Below are 4,917 nucleotides of genomic sequence, written 5' to 3' on the forward strand. Positions count from 1 at the left end.
TACAACGTGCTGCATTCCCAGCCCATGGTGATTCCCCATGCTGTATTTGAAGTGTTGGGAGTGCATTCTGAATAAGTCATGTATTTGTTGTAAAAGCACTTTGTGAATGCTTTGGGGATTGGGAGGGGGGAAGAAAGACTTTATATCCTTTGCTCCCTCTAGCTATGACTCAGAACTCAACCCTAATCCCCAGGGAGACAGCTGGAGGTGCCAAATTCCACTCTCTCAAGGCAGCGCTAGTAGTCAGCTGGTCTCACTAAAATACCTGTTAAAGAAGTAGTGCATCTTTGCATTTGCCTAGCTGTTCTTTGACTAGTATTATCACCTTTCTCAGATGGAATTGGGGTAGGGTGGTGCATGTGCTTGCCAAATGTTAATTTCTATCTCTTTCTCATCCATCATAAATTATTTTATATTATTTCCTCCACAATAGTTCATTCATACTAGATTGAACAGTGTGCAAGTCTATACTTGTGCAAATTTTATTTTCTTGTTCAAGTAGCTGTTCTGGTTTCCTTCTGTTTACATATCTACGTAAGAACCAGTTCAGCCATTATTCTTTGCTTCTTTAGTACTTCCCTGACACCCCTGTCTCAGGTAGGTGTCTCTTCTGTGTTCTCATAGTGGTAGATATTTTCCTTTAATATACTGTGCTGTTATTGCCTTCACTGAGAAAAGATGGAGCTCCTTTTGAAGAGTTCATCTGTCTCATTGTGTGTTCTGTATTATTAGAGCCTGTGAAGAACATAAACACGTAACATTAACATTTTGTAAGGGATACATTCTCCCTGACACAGAGTACTTCAATTGTCATATAATTTTTGTTCAGAATAAATGTAACATATATCCTTTGCCCATAAAATACGGTGATTTCAAAATTGCATCAGCTATGTTCTTGGATAAGACAGCTTAGGAAATCATTATATACCATAAATTGAACCGAGAGAGGAAATTTTAGCTTCCCATCTAGCTTTTTCTTCAGCCACCCTGGTATAAACACAAAAACATAACAAGTCTGAAAATGGATCCTTGTTATAGAACCAGGCCATGAATTCAGCCTCTTGGCTTTGGGGAATTTCAGAAAGTTATTATCTCCTAGGCTTGTGAGTTCTGAGTATCTGTGAAACTTAATCTGTTTATAGAAGGCTCAGGGTTAGGTGTCTGTGTTATCCATTAAGCTCTGAGTTGGCAAAGCACCCAAGGAAAACACTGGTGGAATGGGGATGGTTGTCACTACTGTTATAAATTTTCTTTTCTTTTAAAATATTGCTTTAGTTCAACACCTTTTCTCAGGAGAGATCTAGAGGTCTAAAGAGATCTTTCTCTAATAGCAAGGAGGAAGGTTTACTAGTGAAGAAAGGTGTGTGAATGGGGAATCTGCTTATGGAGGTGAGTGGAGAGAAAAGGTTACTTAGTTTGGACAGGGAAATTGGGGAATCAGGAGAAACTTACCTTCATTTTCACCAAATATTTTGGTGGCAAATCTTGCAAAACAGTATTTCATATGTCTTCAGTTAATTCTCTCAATGGTACTATGGTGAGGGAGATATTAGCTCCATTTAAAATATAACTTTCACTGATGTATAATTGATATACTATAAAAGTCACCATTTTAGTAGTTCTTTTATTTCAAGTATATTCATAGTTGTAAAAAAAGCGACATTATATTCTAATTTCTTTTTTCACAATGCAAAAATGCAGTTTATTTTCTTGAATAAAATGCTATAATCATATCTATACAAATAATTATTACAACCATTAAAATGTTATATTTAACAATAAAAATTTCAAAACTTTAAACAAGAGCATGATTTGGAACATTATATGTGTGTGTGTGTGTGTGTGTGTGTGTGTGTGTGTGTGTGTGTAGTACATATAAAAATACACACATTATACATAGTAGAATGACTAAATTGAGCCAAAATTTTGGACAAATTACCCTATATGATTCATGGACAAGCTTATTACTAAAGTCTTTAGCATGTCTGGCCTGGCACATGGGTCAGCAGTTAGGTGTGGGCCTGGATATTGGATCTACTAGGGTGGAACTATTGATCATGTCTGCTTGAGGTGATCCTGAAACCTGTGTCCCTGGGTCCTGGCTTAGCACTAGGATAACTCCTGAGCCTGAGGTTTTTAGGGGCTACCTACATATTGGAATCAGACTGGAGCCTAAGTTTAAGAGCAAGCCTGATGAATAGGGCTGTGAGTGAGCTGGGCTAGTGCTAGGGCCATAGGTATTAGCCAGATGCTGAGGAGCCTAGAGATGATCTGGCCCTTGGATATTTTTAGAGACTAAGGTTGTAGGAACTTTCCTGTTGTTGGTATGGACCTGATTTGTACCACTGGGATTAGTAGTTATCACTGGGATTTATCTAGCTGCGAGCAGTCTAGAGTCTGGATTACTGAGGTCAGTTTAGCAGTAAGCAGACTAGCAATCAAGTCAGAGGTGTAGGGCTAGAGTCTGAGGTTGTGATATTCAGCCTGGCACTAGGCTTTAGTGGACACAGCCCAGTGTTAGACTTCAAAACAAAGTGCAGTGTTCACTTCCCTCTTTTTCCATGTGAAGGGTATCTTTCTCCACACTCTGTGGCATTGTGTTCTCTCCTCTTTAGTGTACCTTTTCTTTTTTATTTTTTTATTTACTAGAGATGGAAAGAGAGAGAATAAAAACATGAGTGAGGGCTGGAGAAATGGCTTAGCAGTTAAGCGCTTGCCTGTGAAGCCTAAGGACCCCGGTTCGAGGCTCGGTTCCCCAGGTCCCACGTTAGCCAGATGCACAAGGGGGCGCACGCGTCTGGAGTTCGTTTGCAGAGGCTGGAAGCCCTGGCACGCCCATTCTCTCTCTCTCTCCCTCTATCTGTCTTTCTCTCTGTGTCTCGCTCTCAAATAAATAAATTTTTTAAAAAATTAAAAAAAAAAACATGAGTGAATCAGGGCCTCTAGCAACTGCAAACGAGCTCCAGATGCCTATGCTATCAATGTGCATCTGGTTTATGGGGGTTCTGGAGAATAGAACCTGGGTCCTTAGGTTTTGCAGGCAAGCACCTTAACCATTAAATCATCTCTCCAGCCCTAATGTACCTTTTCTTACTCTGGTATGTACATGAGTTCTGTGGTCACTAACTACTTGGTTTCTTTAATTCTTGTGAAGATATTTTGTCTATAGATGTTTTTTATATCCCCTCCAAAAGAATATGGAAAAGGAAAAGCCAGGTGTGGTGGCACATGCCTTTAATCCCAGCTCTCTGGAGGCAGAGTTGGAGGATTGCTATGAATTTGAGGCCAGCCTGGGACTACAGAGTGAGTTCCAAGTCAGCATGGGCTAGAATAAGACCCTATCTTGAAACAAAAAGATATTTTCCATATCGATTTTTCTGCATGGAGAGGTTTGCTGGAGAATCCACGCCACCATTTTGCCCTACACTTCTGTTAACTCTCTACACTTTTTACTCATTTTTTTTCTCTAAACCTAAGACTACTCTAGAGTATTTTAAGATGAAGAATTTGCAAGGAACAAGATCTGAGACATATCTTACAATAAGGATAACTCATATGACTCAGGTTACATAGTGATATTTTTCTGAAAATAGAGCTTTGGGGGAACTCCAACAGTCTTCCCCTCTAGTGACTCTTATGTTATTGATTTTCTCAACTACTAGCTTTGTCAATCTGTTGGTTTTCAAGGTTACTGTAGAGGTAGGGGTAGAGAGATAAGAATAGGAGAAGTTCTTACAGGAGTTAGCAATATGACTCAACAAATGCCCCTTAAAATAATGTGATTAATGCAAGAATTCTAAAAATATTTGTTTTGATCAATTTTCACAGAGCTGTGATTATTTTTATTCTACTGAAGAGTTTTGTAGGTCTTTCTCACCCTACTCTTCCCCAGTTGCTCTGCTATTAATTCCTTTTCACTGTGACTTACCCCAGAGGCCCACACCAGTGATTCACAAGTGGATTTGCACAGATAATACAGTATTTCTTATCATTCTATGAGATACTAAACAGCATTAGATACAAGGGGCATGTATATACTTGTACACAAATATGCATAACTCTCATTTCACATGAACACGAATTTATACATCTATCACATGAAGAATTTCATTTGAAAGTAGAGTTCATTGCTAGTGTTAATGTGGAAGAAGGTTGTGTTCTTACAATAGGCTGTGCCATATCAAATGTTTATATCAAGTTTTCATCTTTGTAGGTTTGAGTACTTTTTAAGCATTATTTATTTATTTGAGAGAGAAGTAGGCAGGTAGGGAGAGAGAGAGGGGGTATGCGTGAGAGAGAGAGAGAGAGGGAGAGAATGGGCATGCCAGGGCCTCCAGCCACTGCAAATGAACTCCAGATGTGTGTGCCCCCTTGTGCCTCTGGCTTATGTGGGTCCTGAGAAATCAAACCTGGGTCCTTTGACTTTGCAGACAAGAACCTTAAACACTAAGTTATCCCTCTGGCCCTTGAGTACTTTTATACTTTTATGTTTAGTAAGAAGATGAACCTTGTGCCGGGCATAGTGGTGCACCTCAGAGGTAGGAGGATCGCTGTGAGTTCAAGGGCACCCTGAGACTACACAGTGAAATAGTGAATTCCAGGTCAGCCTGGGCTAGAGCAAGACACTATCTCAAAAAAAAAAAAAAAAAAAAAAAAAAGAAAAGAAAAGAAAAAGAAAAAGAAAAAGAAAAAGAAAAAGAAAAAGAAAAAGAAAAAGGGGCTGGAGAGATGGCTTAGCGGTTAAGCACTTGCCTGTGAAGCCTAAGGACCCCGGTTCAAGGCTCAATTCTCCAGGACCCACGTTAGCCAGATGCACAAGGGGGTGCACGCATCTGGAGTTCGTTTGCAGTGGCTGGAAGCCCTGGCGTGCCCATTCTCTCTATCTATCTACCTCTTTCTCTGTTACTCTCAAATAAA

Source organism: Jaculus jaculus, chromosome X, assembly GCF_020740685.1.
Source record: "Jaculus jaculus isolate mJacJac1 chromosome X, mJacJac1.mat.Y.cur, whole genome shotgun sequence".
Lineage (NCBI taxonomy): Eukaryota > Metazoa > Chordata > Mammalia > Rodentia > Dipodidae > Jaculus > Jaculus jaculus.